The sequence below is a fragment of the Homalodisca vitripennis genome, unplaced genomic scaffold (genome assembly GCF_021130785.1).
Source record: "Homalodisca vitripennis isolate AUS2020 unplaced genomic scaffold, UT_GWSS_2.1 ScUCBcl_630;HRSCAF=3061, whole genome shotgun sequence".
NCBI lineage: Eukaryota > Metazoa > Arthropoda > Insecta > Hemiptera > Cicadellidae > Homalodisca > Homalodisca vitripennis.
In genome coordinates this window covers 1-22316 of record NW_025776780.1, presented here as the reverse complement: position 1 = coordinate 22316, position 22316 = coordinate 1, and the positions used below count along the sequence as shown (strand labels likewise).

Below are 22316 nucleotides of genomic sequence, written 5' to 3'. Positions count from 1 at the left end.
AATATGACACTTCTCAGATTTGTTCCAAAAAACAACAGAGCTGTTGTACTAGTATCTTCAATTCACCATACCATTGAGATTAATGAGGAAAAGTGAAAGCCAGAAATGATCTGCTGCTACAATAGCAGAAAATGTTATGTCAATTTACTCAACATGAAATGTGCTATATTTACCACAGGTATAAAGACCAGGTGATGGCCCCTGGTGATTTTCTACAGAATGCTAAATATTGACACTGTCGATAGCTTCATTTTTGTACATGAGCTACAGAGACACACCTGTAATCACTATTTTGAATTTGTCAATGAACTAGGATACAGACTGATTGTTTCCAACCTTCAGCAGAGACTAGCTACACTGATCTTTATAAAGATGTAAAAGAAGACATAAAGAAGACTTTGGAGGATGACCTGTTACATGAGCATCGAGAGATAGAGAGAGACGTCTAAGGAGAAGAGGTCCCCAGTGACTGCCTTAAGAAGAGAAAGACTTGTTTGATGTGTCCTTCTACCAAAAAAACGGAAAACTGCTTACAATTGCATAAGTGTAAAAAGGCAATATGCCTTTCAGAGTGTAGTAAAAAAGTGTGTGTAATCTTCTCCAAAATACTTGTATAAATGTTTGTATGCTTACATTTTCTTTTAAATACATTTATTTTGATTTTGATAATCTCGTACAGTTAATTTATTTTGTCAGTACATATAAATTACGATTTTGAAATATATGGTTACATTTATTATTTTAAGTGTAATATTACTTTAAAAAATTATGAAATACTCAAGATACATTAAAAAATGTTGTGGTTTCACTTTAAATACCATTAGTGCAAATTTATATTAGCATACTAATTTGATATAGAAGCTAAATTATTGAATGAGATCTTACAGACAGGAGGTTTCGGTATAAGTGTTAATGAATATCCTCTAAATTGATTATGAGCTTTTTAAATTCCAAACAATAAAATTTAATTTATTTGGCTATTTTAATCTTTTGTATGTCACCAATAATAATTAAGTGACTTGATGATAAGTCGTAAAAATCCACCTTAAAATTTGCAGGTTCATCTGAGTGAGTGCCCATGGTTGCAGGGCTGAGCTTGGTGGTAGTTTTCTTGTGGAAAAGCTATCTGGTTCTGAACATCAAAATGGCTGGTCGTAAAATTTAAACCGAAACTCAAAATATCAGTTTCCTGATGAAGCTCCTTCTGTTGTGTAAGTACTTTGTTATTGTGTTCATTGTTTTATCTATCCATAGTCAGTTTGCTTAATATTTATTTCTGAGGAGTTATATACATCAGGAAGAGTATTGTATAATGTGTGAACTTTATATAGATACAAGGTATGCCACATCATGTGTTGCGTAGTAGGCTTCATTGAGGATGCATGCTAAATTTTCCTAGTCCATAACTCATTTAATTCCCAAGATGTTTTGCGGGCAGATAGATGACAGACAATCATTTAGAAAGTAAACTGACACAAACATTGCGTTCAGCCGAATTCCATGGTTGGAAATGCATCATCATAGAACACATTCTCGTACATGTAGAAATGAAGTTGTATTCAAATTTAAAGCCTACGGAAATTTACAATCAAATTTTTGTTCATTGAGTTAGGTTTCATAGTAAATTTCAAATAATAAAAGTTCTGGCGAGCTAGGGAGGGTTGTACAATGCAAAAGTGGTCTGAAATCAAATATTTTTAACATTCAAGTTTTTCATTTTTCTATGTGAAACACAATTTGTTTACAAATTTATCTATTCTGCTATTTTTTTCGTTGCCATAGTGGTTACCCATAATACCAATATAAACAATATTCGCTATTTGTGAGCCAAAATCCTATGAAGTGACATACCACAAGCTTCATATAAAATCAAGCTTCATTTAAAATTTCTAGGTCATTTCATTTTCAAGATATTGTGCGGACAGACAGAAATATTTTATAGACTTCTCTAAAGCTCAGCTAGTAATCTATAATCAACATAGACATAATAATAATTACATTAAAGTTTCTTAACCCTTTTGCTGCCTGACATTTTACTTTGTTACATCATACAAAAATTGCCAAGGTCCCTTCTAGTCATAATGTGTGGTTTTACAAGAAGTGCTCTAAAAAACCATCAAAACAATTTTATAATAAAACCATGAGTCTTTAATTTACGTTTGCATTTTAGTATTTTTTTTTCCTTTTTAGTAATGAAAGTGTGTTTAAAAAATCATTACAGTATTGCATGTAAAAAAAAAGACAGTATTGCAAGGCAGTATTGTGTATTGCAGTATTGTATTTTAAAGACAATAAATTTTAAAAACTAAAAGTAAAAATTATTTTAATTTTGATTTCAAGTTTGATTGTGGTGCCAAAAAAACTATTAGTAACTTAAATTTAAAAAATATGGATTACTAAGGTAAACTAATTGATAACATGCATTCAGAATTTATGGTGTTACCTTCGTAGGAATTTATGGAAATTTTACTTCAAACTAGTAGCAGAGAAACAGATTTCGTGATGTGGAGCTTTTTGTCCTAATAACAGCATGAAAGTTCTTCTACTTGAATTTTTGAATTACCATACACACAAAATAATTAATTTATGTTTACAATAAAGTTTTATAAATTTATTTGCACAATGGTGCAGTGTGAACCAAATACCCTCTGCATAAGTTACAAGACATGTTAGAAAAAATCCATAAATGTGTAGAGTTGATTTCATAATGCCATATATGTTTAAAACTGTTTTCTCTTGAAGCTAGTATTTTCTGCACCGGTTGTTGTAGTTTCATGGTGATTGGGCATATACAATATCAGGGTTGCCACCCAACTGGGAAAACCGGGAATAAGCCGGGAATTTTTCTGAGAACCGGGTAAATTTCAAAAATAATTTTTCCGTCTCCTATATTTTACAACGCTAGCGTGCCTGCTGGTTCTATGCGCGGACTTTAGCTCCTCGGTAGTAAACAGATGAATGCTAATTCGTATTTTATCCGTACGTTGTACTTCGCGTAGTAGTAAATAAATATATTCTCTATAAATATACATTCATACATTTTTACGTAAATGTAATATATACAGTACTACCATTTCTATTATTTAAAAAGGAAAAATGACTTGAACTTTTAAATATATTCATTTTTTTGCATCTCTGCAAATTCCTTTGAAGTAGCTAGGTATTCTTAGTTTTTCCCCCTCCCCCACAAAAGATAAATTAATTTAGTAGAGTTCAGATGAAAGTATTTGGTTTATTTGTTGATTGTACTGAACTGACATTGCATACCGGCGAAATTATTGTCTCGTACTGAAAGTTCGTCCACCGCTACATCTCTGACCCACAATACTGGGCTGCAGTCTGCCCGACGGTAGCGCTGTGTTTGGTGTTTATTTGTATTTCCTAATTGGATACATGTATTTTCTAAACATCATAGAAAGGAAAGTTATTAGGTATATACAATGTTATGTCGACACGTTGAAAAAAACAGAGATAAAAACTAAGGAGCTTAAAATAGGTGATAGCAATAAGTCGTCACCGAATTTCTCTCGCGTATCGCTAAAGACGAAATGCTAGAGCACCGCAGCTTTATGGCATTTCTTGCAAATACTGCTAGTGACGATAAAACGTCATCGTTGCGTTTTTTTTTTCTTTTTTTTTTTTTTTCTTTGGGGCAGCCTACTGCCATGCACTTAAGCCTCAAGGGCTTTTTGCGCACCCCCGGTAACACACCATGAGGCCCACCAGTGTATAACTTCAGCAGTTCAACAAACCGCCGAAAACAACCTATCAAGTCCTCCTGGGAAAATTCACCACCTCTGTCCAAACTACCAAAGATGGCATACTGCTCTCTTGCTATTGCAGGGCAATCAAAGAGCAGGTGCTCAGCAGTCTTCCTCCTGCTCATTACACCTTCCACAGAGCGGATCCTCCTGAAGGATGCCAACTCTGTGAAGATGCTTCCTCAGGTGACCATGCCCCGTAATGAGACCAATGACCTTAGAAGACATTGATCTGTTTAATGAGAGAAGGTCCGAAGCCACCTTGGAGGAAGGTGATTGTAATACCATTCTACTCACTCTCAAACCCGGATGCAACCTCCACCTTCTCCCATGCTCCGCGCGAATCCATTTCGAGACAACCCTAGAGGATTCACATCTTGGAACACCGCAGAACGGTTGAGGGCCCGTCACAATTGTCGCTGAGCCCTGGTTGGACAGGGCATCAGCTCTTTCGTTCCCAAGAATCCCCTTATGACCAGGAACCCAACAAACGGTTTACATTGTTGATTCTGGCAAGGGAGGAAACGGTCTGATAGCAATCGCAAACCAGTTTGGATTTGATCACACAAGAATCCAGTGCCATCAGCGCTGCCTGACTGTCCGTGAAAATGTTAAACGTCTTGCCCCTATATCGCAGACAAAGATTCTCACGAGCACATTCCATAATAGCTGCGACCTCCGCTTGAAAGACTGTCGGATACGAACCCATAGGAACCACCAGCTCCCTACATGGTCTCACTCCCAGAATTCCAGCGCCTGTGCCGCTTTTTGTTTTGGAGCCGTCTGTGAACCATTCGAGCTCCGCTGGTGGAAGAGGTTTCTTCCCCTCTGACCAATCATCCCTTGAGGGTAAAATAATCCTAAAGGGTTTGTCAAAGGAAAATTTTTGTGGCATCTGATCAGAGATCATGTGCAAAACATCCTCCTGTATCAGAGTGCTAATTCTGCAGTGCCCACCGCTGCAACCCGACCAGAGTCCCATCTGCTGAAGACAGTAGGCACTCCTCCTGGCCATAGCTCGAATGACAATGTCCAGGGGGGCGAGATTAAGACAACAGTCCAGAGCCGCGCCTGGCGCACTAGGAAAAGCCCCAGTGATAGCAAGGCAGGCCATCCTTTGGATACCCGCCAGACGAGCTACCACCGTCTTGGCCTCCGTTTTTGGCCATCATACGACAGCTCCGTACATTAGTGCAGGTCTGACCACGGAAACATAAAGCCAGTACAAGAGCCTCGGCTTCAGTCCCCAGGGCCCACCTATCACACACGTCCTGCATTGCATTAGAGACCACTTACCCCTGGCAATGACCCTTTCTAGATGAGGTCCCTAATTTAGAACCCTATCTAGGATCACGCCCAGGTACTTGACCTCAGACTTCAGCTCAACGGGTGAGCCTTTGAATAGAAAGGGACCAATGCCCTCCATCTGTCGCCTCCTGGTAAAGGCAACCACAGCAGCTTGGTGGGGTTGACGGTGAGGCCAACCTTATCACACCAGTTTCCCACCATGTTCAGAGCAGCATTAGTCAGTTCCGTGATTGTTGTGTTGAAACTTGCCACTCACAAGAATCACAATATCATCTGCGTACCCTTGTGCAAAGACACCGCTGCTATTCAAAGAATTTAGCAGGTCATCCACAACCAGGTTCCACAGAAGAGGAGAGAGGACGCCGCCTTGCGGACAGCCACTCGTATCGTTGCACTTGGTGTAAGGGTTAAATACAGTATTACAGTTGTCTATTTGGTTTGAAAATAGACTATACAATCAGAAATTTTCGACCAGGATAACCGGGAATTTGTAAAGAGGTTTGGAGTGGCCACCCTGAATATATATAAAAATACTTTTAAATCCAATAAAAATCGAATATTGGGAGTATAGGAAGAAACAGGATGTTTGATATATTGGATGTCAGCAACAAAAAGGATAAATAAATAGGCCTATTTCAACAATGTAATAAAAATATCCGTCCCCTGCTTTGTTAAAAAATAAAGGAAACAGGTTAAAGACAAAGTTATATAATACTACTAATTATTCAGCTGTATGGGTTGAACAAACTATTTTTTAGCCTTACAGTATTTCTCTTAGCAATAGTTATTAAACGAGTACAATAATTTTTTATTTATAAAAATAATCAAGTAAACTTTTTTTATTTTTTTTATAAAAACCGGCTCTGTTCTAAATAATTGCCATGAATATTAAGTCACTTATCCTGAATATTGACAAAATATTCTGGATGGGTAAGGTTAGAAGGTAGGGGTCGCCTCCTGTCGAGATCTATGAAGAAGAATTTAGGGCACTAATCTAAAGTCATGTCCTCCTCGGAAGAAGGGAAGCCAGCTTAGAACCAGTCTCTCTAGTCAAGCAGACAGGAGATAGTACACCCTTATTTCTTTACTGGCAAGAACATTTGACTCTTAGGGAACGAATCCTACCAACTCCAACCATTATCTCCCACAGTAAACTAGACCTATTGAGTTACCCTTGCACCCCAGAAGCTCAACATTTGTGGTTAGTGATATGTTGCTCCTGGACGTCCATGAGGTTGCTCAGATTTAAGTGACACATCGGTCTTTGCTGTGTCCAGTGTGGGTTAAACTGGAAGGTATAAACAAGCCAGAAGTGAACCCTCCTGGGGGAGCGTAATGTGGCTTGCTATCAGATGAAGGTAGACAGTGTGCAAGCACGGGGCACCAAATGCAGCACTGCAGCGATGGAATTTCAAAACCAGTACTTACTTTAAAAACATGCCTCCTCAGATCAGTGGGTTATGCCAATCAGAGATGTGGGTGAGATATCCAAGATATTTTACTCAAAATCAGTGCTCTAAATTAGCTTGAAGCTGAAAGTGAGTGTTACACATTTACATAAAGTTTATTGACAGACACTTTTCAATCATCAAGTTTAACCCTGCAGTAATTGACTAATGTTGTAACAGTAGCAATAATTTAGGTGATTATAATAATGTGTATTTTTTTAAGTAGTAGTACTTTTTACTAATTTTTACAAAATAATCTTAGAAAAATAATCTAACTATGAGTATACAGTTGTACAATGAACCATTGGAGTGATAAATTGGTTCAGCTGTTATATTTGGTGACATGATTCTTGTCAAATTCTCTGGTGAAAGAAACCCAGTAAAGAAATGAAAAATAATGGTATTTTGATCCTTTTATCTTCAATCCTGTATACTTTTAAATCTCAAAATTAAAAACTGTAAATTCTACGATTGCCAGTAATAAAATATTGCTAGTAAATATAAAAACTTTGACAATGATTATATACACTTTTTGGAGTAAAATTTTCTATACATATTATATTCTAAGTAGCTTATTATAATTGTATTATTTTATAAACAGAAGCTGATCTTTATGCCTTATTCTGGCTGTCTTCATGAGCTACTGGCTGGGAGGATCTATCAAACAGAATAAGAAACAGAGTCAGTTCAGCACAAGGTCAAGAGTACTGATAAAAAGTGCTAGCGTTACAAACACAGGGTTTGATTCTGTGTTTATGTCTTAACTCATACTCAAAGCCCTGACATCATAGACCATGTGACCACTGTCTCCTGTCTTGCAAGTTTGCTTTTAATTTTAGCCATCTTCGTAGCTGCCCCATTGTTGTCAAGTATACAGAACATTTGTAATTTCAACCAATACGTTGTAATTATTGTTATTATTATAATTAAGTATGATTGAATGTTTTTTATTATTAATAAAACATTGGTTTCAAATTAAGGCATTGTTTTACTTTAAAAAACATTGAAAAAATATAATTTAACTATAAATTAAATTATTATTTAATTATAAATCCAATTGTGGGGTTTTCAATCCTGATATATCTTAGTGTAGTTATGAGAAACAAGATCTTAAGACCAGAGTCAATTAGTGTTTTGTTAAAGTTTAAGTTTGGGACTGTGCCAGTGATCCATTACAGCTCTGGTCAGTAGAAATGATTTATTGTGTTCATCAGAACTCCTCCAAGGAACTTGGACAAAAGGACAACCATCACCATTGGAGATCGAACATTTGATGTTGAGGCAGATGACTTGGAGAAGATCTGCGACCTTGGGCGTGGAGCTTATGGCATTGTTGAGAAGATGAGACATATCCCATCAGGCACTATAATGGCTGTGAAGGTAAGGCAAAACAAGTTTGTGAGTTTTCATTCCCATTTGTAATGATTTTCATTTGGCAAAAAAGTTATGTGCATACAATTATTAAGTATTTAAAACAAGTTGTCCCACAACTCTCTGGATATATTATTTAGTTGTGCTGTGTCACATTAATTTATTTCAAAAGTATAAATATAAATTTGTTAATGTTCCCATATGTCAATATTTTCATTTTTTTAAAAATGACTCAAGCTGTTAAGGTCATACAATTGTAATGTGATGTAATTATTTGTATTGGTTCTAAAAAAAATCAAACGATACATTTACTAGTTTTAAAATAATGGTAATTTATTTAAAGTTTGATGAAATTTCATAAAAACCTACATAAAAGAAAAAGTTTTAAGGCATATTCAAATTAGCCACCAAGAAAGACACAATGTTTTATCTTTATTTTTTAGGGTGATAAAATGAAGTCTTTGTACAATGTATATGTATTTAGACTCCATTTTCTTCAGTATTGTTCTTGAATATTTCATCTTACAGAACTGTTGTATCAAAATTAGCTTGTACAGAATAAAGTGAACTATAATAATACAGTAATATAATACATTTTACTTTACAAATTACAAAAATCTGGGTTTGATTGGGGAAGTGCACTAGGTGCAACAGGGTGGAAATGCGGCTGACTCAAATTCTGTGCACTTATTATGTGGATTGTAAAACTACCTGAACCCAGCCATAGTCCCTAATTGCTAATAATATAATGTTAATAATTGCAGCCATTTAACAGTGGAGTATTAAATCAGATAAGTAACTGAAATAATAATAAAGTTACAATTAAATTTTGGCTTTTAAATCTTATGTTCAGTGAATAAAGGTTTATTTTTTTATGCAGACGGTATTAAAAGAAAACTCCAAATATTTCACGTTTATCATGAAACCCTTCATTTTTTTATGAAATACTATCAAGTATCTGATCTTTGGGAGAGTAGTGACTCGAAGAGATGGACTTGGCGACATACTGTATTTTTTTTCGCCCTATTGTATTATTAAATTTAAAATATTTTGCATTTTATTGTCAACTAAGATATTGGTAACAGTATTAAAATATGACATTAATTTTATAAAACGTTTCATTAAGTACAGTTAGAATGAGATCCTACATAAATATGGGCAACCAAGTGTTTCCCAGCTAATACACACATAATGGTCAATATAAGTTGCATGTCTCTCTAACTTTGACCCTACATTGCCCATAGCGAATTGCGGCCACTGTAAACACGCAGGAGCAGAAAAGGCTGGTGATGGACCTAGACATCTCAATGCGGTCGAGTGATTGCCCCCACACTGTCCAATTCCTACGGAGCACTGTTCCGTGAGGGGGACGTATGGATCTGTATGGAAGTTATGGACACTAGCCTAGATAAGTTCTACACCAAGGTTTACCGACACAGCCGCGTCATTCCGGAGAACATCTTGGCCAATATCACTTTGGCGGTAAGTCTGAAATTATCTTGTCTGCTGTCTACTCTTTTTATTTCTACATCCATTGCTACTTGTTGAAAAATATGTAGATATCTGGATACCAGGGCTTTTTATTACTTCAGAGAGTGCTGCACCATCTATTTGTTTTTAACTCTCCTATTGGCCATCGAGTAGAACCTACTTGAAGTGCCATGTTTTATACTACGACATATTCAATTTAAATATTAACTTCAATAATTTCGTAATCTCTATGTACATATATTCTTCTTTTTTTTTTTTTGTCGCGTTATATTCGTACACATATATGTCTCTGATGTATGCTAACAAGTTCGCACAATTGCTAACAAGTATTTTGAATGTTCAGTTAATTGTTGACATCCTCATTTGCTTTGCATGTTTTCGTGGCTCGTCTTCAATTTGTGCCTATTCGAAAAAATGGATCAAAGAATCTGTACCAAATTTGTGTGTTAAAAAAACTAAATTAAGTGTGGCAGACGCATTCCGAATGTTGATTGTGACTTATGGAGAAGCTACCTTGGACCGAAGCAACATTTATCGGGGGTACAAAATGTTCTCAGAGGGCTGAGAAGATGTGAACTATGAGCGTGCCAGGACGCTCGAGCACGTCAAGAACAGACGAAAACAGTTGATGACAGTGAAGAAAATAGTATTGGCTAATCATTGAATCACCATTAGAGAAGTTGCAGAAGACTGTACGTAATTGATTGGCTTGTGCCATTTGATTTTTACCAATGATTTGGGCATAAGATAGGTCACTGTGAAGTTCGTAACCAAAATTGCTGAATATTGGACCATTACCATTGCTAATGAGCTGTTGGAGCCCTATCCGCGATGACTCAAATTTGCTCCAGAGGGTCATAACCTTTTAACGAATTGTGGGGTTTATGGTTACTCTGTAGAAACCAAAAGCTCAATCATCCCCAATGGAAGCTGGCCACTCGAGCCAAGGACTGAAAAAAGTACGCCAAGCTTCGTCGAATTTGAAAGTTTTGTTTACAGTTTTTGTTCGATTGCAGGGGCCATGGTACATCATGAGTTCTTGACATAGGATAGAACTGTCAATGAGTAATATTATCTGCAAGTTATGCGCAATTTTTGCGCGAAGGAATATGCCAGAAATGCCTAGATTTGTGTAAGAACAAAAATAGGCTTTTTGCACCACTATAACGATCCTGCTCACACATGCTACTTGTGCATGATTTTTTGGCCGAAACAAAACACACTAATAATACTTGCAGTACCTTATTCCCCAGATCTAGCCCCTGTGACTTTTCTTGTTCCTGAAACTGAAGAGGCCCCATGAAACCATGTATTGTATGCTATGCTACAATTGATGAATTAAATAGACGGCATCGAAGGAGGAGCTGAACAATGATCACTAAAAAACGACTTTTGACGTGCTTCGAGGATTGAAAGAAACGTTGGCACAAGTTGTATAAATATCTAATGGTGATTACTTTTAAGGGTGCAAAATTGAGATTGATGAATAAAAGAATTATTTTTGAAAAAAAAAACAATAGTTAGCGATATTTTTTGAACAGACAGATGTATTTTATTATTTGTGAGGTTGAAAGCGGCCCTCTACATTGTTTGACATAATTTGGTTGTTACCAATTTCTCAGTAAGAATAATGTTATCTGTCATCTAGCCATTTACAAGAAATATGATTGAGTACTCCAAAGCAGAATAAGCATTTTTTATACAGATGCATAATTATCTCACAACAAAGTAAATGTCTGCAATTGATGTAGAAAAGTTAGTAATTTATGCACATGACTTTAGGAAAGGTTGCATAAAATATGCAACACATTAGACCATGTCAAAGATTTTATGGTAAATAGTAAAAAGGAGACTGACTTGGCTGGTTGTATCCACTACACCTACCAGCAAGGTGAAGGATATCCATCATGATTAAAACACTGAAATATCCCATTGGGAAATATCTTACTTGCAAGCTATGTGTTGCATTTGATTACCTCAATCAGCAAGCACTAGCAATACATGTAGTGATTTTCCATTGTGATGTGAAATCCTCAAATAACCTGTTGTAAAATGTAAACTTAGTTTTCAAATATACTATTGTGTTGAGATAAATATGTCTTGCTTCCAGGTTTGTGAGTGCACTCCATTACCTGTATAGCAAACTGAGAGTGACCATCGTGATGTGGAAACCCCTCAAATATCCTGATGAACAGACGAGGGGAGGTCAAAATGTGTGACTTTGGAATCTCCGGGTAACCTGGTTATTCTGTTGCAAAGACGAATTGATGCAGGTTGAAACCCTACATGGCTGTAAGTAGGCTAGTAAAATTCTTGGAAAATTGAATTGAAATGAAATTATATTATTAGATCAATAGAACAGACAGTCTTATATGGTTTGTGAAGATTATGCACTAAATAATAAATAACAGTTAATTAATGCACTAACTAAAACACTAGATACATATAGCTAAAACATACCCTGGTCAATTAGGAAAAAAGTCGGCAGTCTGATTATATATAAATAAAAGTTTGTATTTTCTTCTATAGGTTTTTAAAAAGTTGCTATTGTAGTTATCTCCTTCCATGCTAAAGATATTTTTACTGAAAAAAATGCTATGTTAAGAAGAATATTTTTAAAATTGTTGTGTACTGTGTATAGGGAGAAGTAGAGAATGGTATTTATGTGTTATGTAGTTATGATGTTATGTAAAGGGATCAGATTTGTATTCTTTTGTAAGTTTTTGTTAAAATCCTCACACTCAAAATTTGAAGATTAGGAAAATGGCCTCAACGTTTGGTTACATTATTAATTTCCTACAATTTGATTTCCTCTCTTTTATTTAAAAAAAAACGTGGTATTTTAATGGTGAACTACTCCAGTATTTAAATTTTCAATACACATTCAAAATAGCAAAAAGATTGTTTTCCTGTTTATAAATCCATGAAATCATGAGTTTATGAATTGTGTTAATTTGCTGAATTAAGTTTTCCTTTTAACAAACTTACATCCAAAGTAACACCAAGAAATTTACAATTACAGTAAGAGCGTCCAAAAATTCGAACTAATTGGGACTGGGAGGAAGGGTTTCAGATTTCCGATTTGTTCAGATTTTGGAACCTACAAACTCTAAAAGTTAAGATAAATAAAAAAAACACTTTATGTATTATTGGAATGAACCTTACCAAAGTATATTACGTACTAACGAACTGCAACATCATGCAACTACAACTACACTACTGGTATTTACTATGTGGTTAATTAGAACAGGCTTCTCTCATACAAGTATATTATGTGCTCTCTCCATTTTAAGCCATGGATTAAATTGCTTGGTGGTCAACTTCCCATGCCAAAGAAGTTTTTATTATACAAAAGAATAGATATCAGAACCGTGTTAGGAGTGTCTACTCCTCAAATTTCATGGTTGTAGAGAAATTTTTTTCCACTTTAAAATTTTAACTTTACTTTTTTTATTTATTCAGCAGTCTTTGCTTTAACGTTTAGAACCAATTCGGACCAAGTAAGTCATAGAAAAGATATGCCAAGCTACAACATTAGATATTTTATTAATATTAATCTGCCCCAGGTTATGACCGAGAATAGCTATTAGGTTATGTAATAAGTTACCATTATACATAAGACAACTTAGTGATAAGAATTTTAAAGTAAACTTAGATAATTTTCTTTGATAAAGGAGAATCATTTTTATTCTCGCGATGGAAGAATATATTGACAAAGTTTTGACTATGAGTGACTTTTAGTTGTTGTTATGTTCTGGTATAATAATAATTGTGATATGCCAATGTAATTATATGAAATATTTTCTGGCAATGTAGAGAATCGAAATTTCCTTATTCTCTTACCTGAAAAAAGTGAAGCAACTGAACTGATTGATGACAGTGACTCAAAGATGGGATTAAAAATATAGTCACCCGCTGGAGAGAGAGGTTTAAATGGATGGTTCAAAACAACAATACTCCCAAGGTCATTGTCACTCACAGCGCCGTGCAAAACACAGTTCAACATGTTTAAAGCATGGTCATTACCGGATTTTTGAATTTTGGATTAATGACTCAGATTATTGACCGCTTTAATGTAATATTTTCTGGAAGTTAATTAATGTTTTTGAAGTTAGTTTGATGTACTCTCTAAAAAGTCTTTAATAAAGTACAAAAAATTAAGCAAGGGCTTTTTGAATGTTTAAAGAATGCTTGTTAGCTTTAAAGCCCAGTTTAAATCAAATTTATGTTTCATGTAATGTTTGAGAGGTAGGACAAGTTAGCTTGTTAGATTTGATAATCAAACTTGTAGATGTCGTGTTCAGCAAAGAGAGATTAGTTTGTTTATGTAAACTGAGCTGGTTGAATAAGTCATCTTAACAAAACATTAATAAAAAGTATTGGACCTTGCCTCTAAATAGTTAGGAAGGAGATGGCTATTTATGAATAGAACCAGCACTTATTCTGAATTTTATTTACTACCTGGGTGTGAAAACTACTAAACTAATTGAGAGCAACTCCCTCTGATAACCATAGTACTCCAATCTATGTAACAAATTTTCATGGTCCACTCTACACAATCAAAAGCAGATGTCACAGAACAGGGCCAAAGGTTTGCCTTTCCCTGATCGAAGGGTAGTCAGGGACATAATCTATTAAATTTTTATAGTAGTAACTGAATTTGACCCCAATTGGATTGGAACCGCCAAAAATGATATTGATTTATATAGCTGAGAATTGGTTTATGAAAATTTTGTGATTTTTAACAATAGTTTTACTGAAATTATGGAGTTTTTCCTTTTCTGCCAAGTTCGAGTTTTTGTTGTTTTTAAATATTGGAAAATTATTTTGCCTACTGTAGAGACATTCCAGTAAAGGCTCCATCAATCAGGAGCTATTTGCCAGAAAAGGCAAATAGGATTCTGATAAGATGTGGATGTGTTTTCTTCGTTCAAAATTTGTGTAGTGGAATATTCATCACCGCAGACTTTGGTTTGAACTTATTTAGCAAAGTGGTTTATCAAAGTGTGATTTATCATCTTTTTCACAAAAACTTTATTTCACAAACTGGAATTACAAATAAACACAACACTTAACAAATGAATTTAAGCGAGAAATAATTTCATATTTTAAATGTAAGTAAGTCAGGCTTCTTAATAAATAATATCAGGTACACTTGTGAAGTAGCTATTAACCTGTTGAGCTCCCGGGTTATGGCAGCACAGGGGCATCTGCTGGCCCGGGTTTTTTCTGGCACTCCTTGGTATACTAAACCGATACATTGCATTATAGTTATAGTTTTTGCATGCTGCATAATCATATACATCATAAGTTATTTATTTTTATGTTTTAATTTATATTTCATATTATTGATATATTCTAAATTCAAATATTACATTTTTAAATTTATATATATAAATATATAGTAATAGTTTTATGATTCCAAGTATACAGTTTATTTTTTAATAAATCAATAAGACTAGGATATAACAAACTAAATAACTTAATAATATTAGAATTTAATTAATAAATACTTATTCCAGAATCAGCATTTATTTCCAGACTTTTGAGCTGTCCAAAATGGGAAATATGTGCGGCAATAAAGTTGGTATCATTCACCGAGGATAGATAGGTAATAGGAGGATAGCTTTCTACGTTTGGGGTTAGGCCTACATTCAGTTTCCTTCATTACCAGTAATAGTCATTTCTGTGGGATTATAATTTTGAACTACAATCGCGTGTTATTACCAGTGTCAACACATATCCAAAGTAGGCTGTTATTTGGAGCGATTATTAGAATAAACAGTATCACCTGATGGTCCTGGTACTGGTTCATCGAGATAACCGAAATCGTGGTTGAAGTCTGCATCAACGAACCTAGTTCACTAAAAAATAAAATCACGCACTTCTTAACACGACTGAAAATATCCACCATCAAACGATTTCGTCGTTCGACTAATCAAGATAAGTTCACTAAACTCCACTGCCAATATAATTTCATTAATATCTTTGAATCAAACAACTCATGTCTTACGCGAAGCCATAAAATAGTATTTGTGTACAAATCAAATCAGCAACCCGGGCTGAAAACGCCTCGGACGTTTAGAGTAAAAAACAGGCTGCCAAAGTTAATCGTTAGCGCGATAACAAATATATTACCTCACGAGAAAGCCAGTGGTTTCTCTCCGAGTAACCCCCGGTATAATATGGGAAGACAGTCATTTAATATTAGCGAAATTGTAGTTAGAAGAATATACGCAAAAAATATAAACGATGGCTGCGTCGCGGCTCCAAGCAAACAGTAAACGTGGCAACGGGGCCACGACTTGCACACTTGCCTCAGTTCGCAACTGGTGCGAGTCATACGGAGAATCCAACCAGGTTAAATGTTAAATATTTGGCGACATCCAGTCCACCGTTGGATTAAATAATAAACTTGTCCATTTACAATTAGATTTAATACTCTTTATAAAAAGGACAAGGATTTCCCTCTCTAAATTTAAACCTGTGATGAAGTTTTTGGGAGAACAATAGAGTTCTAAGCTAAGTCAATATAAATTAATTAAATAAAAAGTCCCTTTTTAAAATTGATTTATTTTTTATAATTGAGTGTGTTTTAATGTACAAATGTACTCTAAAGAGGAACAAATTTTAAAATAAACATTAGTTAGTTATAACATCCTCTGGCTGATCACTAGAGAATATTTGGTTTGTCAGATATGTCCCCCGGCATCAGAATAGTTTTCTGAGAATTTCAATTGTGAAAATTATTGGAAGAAAAGTAGAGTTTATAATTGACAATAAAATTCAAAATCTGCTGTGATAAGTGGGAGTGACTGTAGAGCACCCCACTTGGGTCTCAAACCACAACTTTTATGTGGAAATTAATTTCGTTTCAATTAAGCCTATCATTGCTCCTGGTAAATAACTATAACGCAGGACAGTCGCGTTCACAACACAGAATATTATATTTACCATAGTTTAACATATGTTGCAGCCGGTAGAGGAATAGACGCCCCATGGTAATTCCATGCACAGTATGACATCCGCAGTGAGACTTCTGTGTCCCGTATTTGGGCAATTCTCATTGGGTTATAGAGTTAGCTAACCGGTGAGAGATTAAAGTAACTTATGTACATGATTAACATATAAACTTAAATTTATTTAGGCGCAAGTATATTTATGAATGAGTTTTATATTTAAAAAAAGACATTCATAGGGCATAATTCTTCATTTATTTGCCAAACTTTAACCATTTATTTTGTGTTTTTGTGTGTAAGAACAATATAATTATTTATTTTAACCAAATTATATAGCATGAAAAAATGTAGTTTGGGATGAAAACATCCCTTTATTTTCTATTGAATTTTTCAGCTAGATTTTGTAATATACAAAAATATTTTCAGCAAAAAATTTTAATAATGCTCCATAGTGTATTAAAATAAGCAACTTGTTAATTTTTATTTTCTGTCAGGAAACCGTTCCCATACTTCTTCCTGGTGGCACCTCCCTATCTGAGCAGTCTCAAGCAGGTTGGTAAGCGATGACCCCCCAAGGCTGCCTGAAGGTCGTGGTTCTCACCGGGACCGCTTTACAAACTTTATTTGAAACAATGTGTAAGGTTGCGAGAAGTTGATTTCTTGTAGACGAGATCACAAAGTCTTTATGTTATATATCCGACATTGGTAATATGTGTAATTGTTAGATGAAAATTTCAAAAGGATTATTGAATCTACCTTGAAAGTGACAAGTTGATTTAACATGTTGAGTACGGTAGATAATAAAAAAAACTAAAAGTAATAAATTTATAATTATTATTTGTTGTGCAATCGACCTAAAAATAATACAAAATAAACTTTTTTGGCTGTCATAAATATGAATGTGTTTTTAAGTTGTTTGGTATCTACAAAATGAGATTTATTTAACGGATATATATTTGTTATACCTAGCATAGATATTTCCAACTGTAAAAGGTAGGTTTGGTATTAAGTTTAACTTACTATTAACCACCACAAAAAAATGCATACTTTATTGTCGGTGTCTACAGACTTCTTCCACACTCAGAGAAAAAAAACCAGATTATAATATGTTTGATTATACCGCTGAGAGTCTGAGAACATTGTATTTTAGTAATTTACCCACAACAAAACCATAGTTTACCACCCAAACTATGTTATTTTGTGAATGGGACCAATCATATGTATGTGTAGCAAGTAGGGAACCGTTAAATTAGTCAGTAGGTACATGATTTTTTAAGTCAGATAATGATCATTTACCAATCATGATAAAACTAATCACCAACAGAAAACCAACAAGGTAATTAACGTAATCATGAAAATTCAACAAAATACTATACTTGTAGTCCATGCAGCTTGCTCACAGTGTTTATAACAAAAATGATTGTTGATTAAAGAATGGAACTTCACAACCTGAAAAAAACATTGCCCTTTATTACAAATTGTGTCAAGGTAAAAAAACCGCTTCTGGCTAAGCTAGTAACGACTAGATTGTACAACTTAGAGTTAATAAATTCTGGCAATACTTGTAAATAAAGCCATATGATGTCCAACAAGCTTTGATGCACAATATTTTGCTGGAGTGGTGCGACATCCAAACGTGAAAAGTTTAACAATCAAAACAATGCAGGGGTGAAATGTGATAAAGAATTTTTACATAATTTCGAGACCTGATTGATAAGAATGAGAGTCTCTGATAATCCTTAGAATATTCTTATATAGGAGGTAAATAAAAGTAACAAAACAAGAATAGTAAGTCTTTTTAAAAACGATTTTCATTAACCACACTGACCATTTTATAATTTGTTAAGACAATGGAGTATATTGATATAGAAATTGAGAGTCAGACGTAGGCCACCATTAGGCAAAAATGGTCGGGAAATTGCAACCCACCCACTATATTTTTTTCCAAACTCACACTATAATTCTATTATTGTGTCTGAAAACAAACTTATTCCTCGTCTGGTTCTAAACTCTTACACTTACTGCGTGTTCATGTGCTCTATTAACATCAAATACATACTCCGCAATTTAGACATGTACAGCTAAAACAAAGATATTACTCTGAACAACTATTCAAATTATAGATTTTAAACATCATATTACACAAAAACCATACTAATGAAGGGTGTAATTCGGAAAGTAAGGTCCGATTCCGATTTCGCGTTATAACCAGACAAACAGTTACAGCGAAATGCGCATGTGCCCTGGACGTCCACGGCATGCATTAGCGCGTCAGAAACGACGGCCCATTATTGCAGTGAAAAATCTGGGTTTGTAGTCTGCTGTTGTCAGTTGCTTTTTAAAAATGTTTTAAAAACTAGTGAACGACCCGACCGGACTGGTGAAAATAACAGTCCCTGTGATACGGTTTTTGACTAGCAAGGAACGTTTCAGCAGCGGATATTCATCAAACAAAATAAGTGAAGTGTAACAGTTCCAAAAATGCCAATGAGCTTGACAGCAAAGTGTGGAAGTGGGTGATTAGCTTTAAGATGTAATGATGGAACGGGTAAAATGTCCATCGACGAACCACGTTCTGTGTCGGTTAGCCCGTCCATTTGATCACCAAAGTATTTAGAGGTGATAAGCTTGTCGATGACAAAAAATTCGTGGAAGATACCTGGCGATTCACACAGTGTTTTCTTCATTTAGCACATTAGAGTTAAGAACCCACATTGTTTTAAACAATTGTTTCTGTGAAGAATTTCTGAGATTTTTCGCAAATTGTGCTCTCTACAGTTTCGGGTTCCCCAGGCTGCTGCGAGAAACGACAACAAATATAAAGGATACGTGGTTAATTAGCTCTCACGGAATTTTTTGATTCCATATATCATCAGGAAGGTTGATAAACCTTTTAGAACCACATTTGTTAACGGGTGGACGATGGCGGGTTTTCCCACATAGACCCCAGAAAACCAAAAATGCACTCACACAAATGGAGTTGGCTGTCACTTCGAACTGTCACCCCTGGTTAAAGAAGACGTGGGATAATTGCTAGTCGAGTTCATCATGGAGTTCGAGGAACAACAATAAATGCGACCAACATTATTGCAACACTCTGACTAACCTTAGACGAGCATATACAGGAACAAGCGGATGTGGACCTATTGACAGCTGGAGTTTGCGTTAGTCGTTCCTGCATTGACAATTGCCTGAGACCCCACTCACTGGCCAAACCAAACCCAAAATCTCATCAAATCGTTTGTGATTGTAAACAGCTAGAACACCCACCATATACCGCCCAGACCTTCGGCAACCCGAGCACGTGTTATTATGAGCTATCCTAAAAAGAAGTTCCTAGGTGGGGAAGCCGCTTCGACACTGATTACGAGGTGAAACATAAGGCAGTACAAGAGCACTGGTGTTATCGTCCGTCAGGCTGGCCGACCTTCGTATGGACAACCGACATTCAAAAACTTGGTAGATCGTTATTCGACAATGTGTTTATAACAAAAAGTGGGGAAATTACTTAGAAAAAATAGTGATTGCATGTCAAGAATCAATTAATACAAAACGAAGTTGTTTGAAAAAATTCGTTGTGGTTTTTTTTAAATAAAAAAACAGAGACCCTTACTCTTCCGAAGTTACCCTCGTATTGTAATAAAAACCGACAATTAATTCAATAGACTAGTATGCAAAAACAGTTAATTTTATTGGCAACAGGGATACATGGAGGCAAATGAAACTGAGTCTAAATGTTTAAAGTTAAAGAATGGATCAATCTTTTTTTGATTAACCCGCTTTTAAAACGCCCAGCCATTTATTCCATGGGTATTTGCCAGAAAGCAGCCCCATGGCGATTAAGGGACCGTAAGTGGCAGAATTTGAGGGAAAACTACATCTAGTTTTTCTTAATTTATGAAGATAATGTTTAAGGTTTATTGTTTTAAATTTGATTTTCACAAAAATAAGTTTTGTAAAAAAAAAAAAAACTCTTAGATGTTAATAGTTTTAAAAAGTACTTTTTACAGAATGATTTGTATTTTTTTCATATTTTTTATATAGTTTTTTTATTTTTTTATAGTTTGCGTGCTTACATAACATTAAAGAGCGTTAGAAAAAAAATATTTAGCCCCTGACAAAATTAAGCATTTTTGTTGTTACTACATATTTTCTTTCTTACTAAAAACACAGTGCCAGGACAAATTTGAAGAACTTTCCTTGATAGAAAATACGCGAAGGAGATATATCCAATAATTGTAATTGCTGCCATAAAGCCACTTCTTTCCATATATTTCCACATACATCGTCCAGTAGAAGTATACAGATATGTATACTTATTATTTTTGCACTTTTGAAATAAAAACACTATTTGTAAAATAACACAAAGTAATTTGAGGTAATGGTTTGATAAGAACAAAACATTGTTTTAATTTTTCCAAAAAAGTCAAAAGAAAAAAGATTTACAATATATACATTATTATATAAAAACAACTCCAATTCATTGTTTCATTCAAAAATAGCACATTCATCACTTTAAATTAATAGTGGTTACTTGTGGGGATATGATACCCGAACCACCACCCAGTATGAAGAGAAACACAAAATTATAAAATTTATAAGAAACGATAACATTGCATAGTAACGGAAACAAAACAACTCTTTAATTAGCAAAAGTTACAGAGGCATTATTCCAGGCATTTGTGAATCTGGTATTCGTTGCGTACGGCTGATTATCATTATCTTTCCCTCGAGAATCCTGATTTACGAATATAGGCGCACGCGGTCAGTCACATGATTATGCACGGCGATCACGATGATTGTAGCTACGGTACATTAATTGTGGAGCCTTATTTTCCATTTACAATTTCAATTTATATTTCTGATCAGATCCTCCTAGAAATTTGACTATTCTTACTGAAATACGGTACTAATACTCGAGGGATGTTTTTTCTTTGCGTTTGACATCAGTCAGTCGCGAAGGCGTGGCAAACTCGCATATTTGGGTGGCGTTTAGTGTGATTCAAAGGAAATAAAAACAAGTTTTGATGTTGTTTTTTTCAATACAAGTAGTTTAGTTTATAAGTTTGATCATGTTTGTTTTTATATTGAAATTTTTGTGTTTGGAGTAAATGTAAGAGGTAAAACAACGGAGAGTACAACAACAGACGCGACTCGCATTACCAATGCATTGGACCGGGGCGTGTGTGAGGACTCTAGTCAATCACGTTTATCTACTAGAACCGCTTGACTTTGACCTCTGTTACTGAGGATGGGATGAGGGGTTTGCGATAAGACCAATTCCTGTTTTTATATTGACGAAATACTTATGTTCTTACGCTAATCTAGTAAATCAGTAGAAGCCAAAAAATGTTCAAATAACTGATTCAAGGTCTAGGGTGTGGGTCAAAATAATCCTAAAAAACAAAGTACCAAATAATAGTGTTTATTCAAAGTGGTATTTCCAACTCACTGGGTAACTTTTCTTTTCTCTAGACGACGTTTACGTCGAATGTTTTTTTTTTTATTTTTACTAATGAATACAAGTAAATTCCACACGAAAAACAAAACCGCTTTCAATCACGCAAAAAAAAACTAATTGAGTTTTTTGATAAGTCAGCATACACACAAAACAATGCAACTGAAGTCGTCATGACAGCTTGACATCGACAAATAAACTAAACGCTCAAACGACAGACGAAAATAAAGCGATGCCAATATGGAAGGTTTATTGTTTTTTGCATGTAAGCCCAGTTTCGTTACAAACCGGACTTACTAGTTACCGAAATCGTTATGGTCATATTGGACATATTAGTTAGCCAGCTACATTAAATTCTCGATGATGTCCGGGTATATCGGACTGCTGGGCAATTTTTAGCTAAAGACCACCTCTGTACCGTATATATCGGAACCGCCTGGGGCTAACAAGGGTTAATGAACATCTATTTATTGGTAGAACAAGCATATTCCAAAAGATATCCCCCAAAAAATTTACCAAA

At 35.0% G+C, this 22316-nt stretch overlaps 1 pseudogene; it reads left to right on the top strand.

The window, feature by feature from the left end:
* Positions 1-1185: 1185 nt before the first annotated feature.
* On the top strand, positions 1186-16890 carry LOC124370905 (annotated as a pseudogene).
* Positions 16891-22316: the final 5426 nt, after the last annotated feature.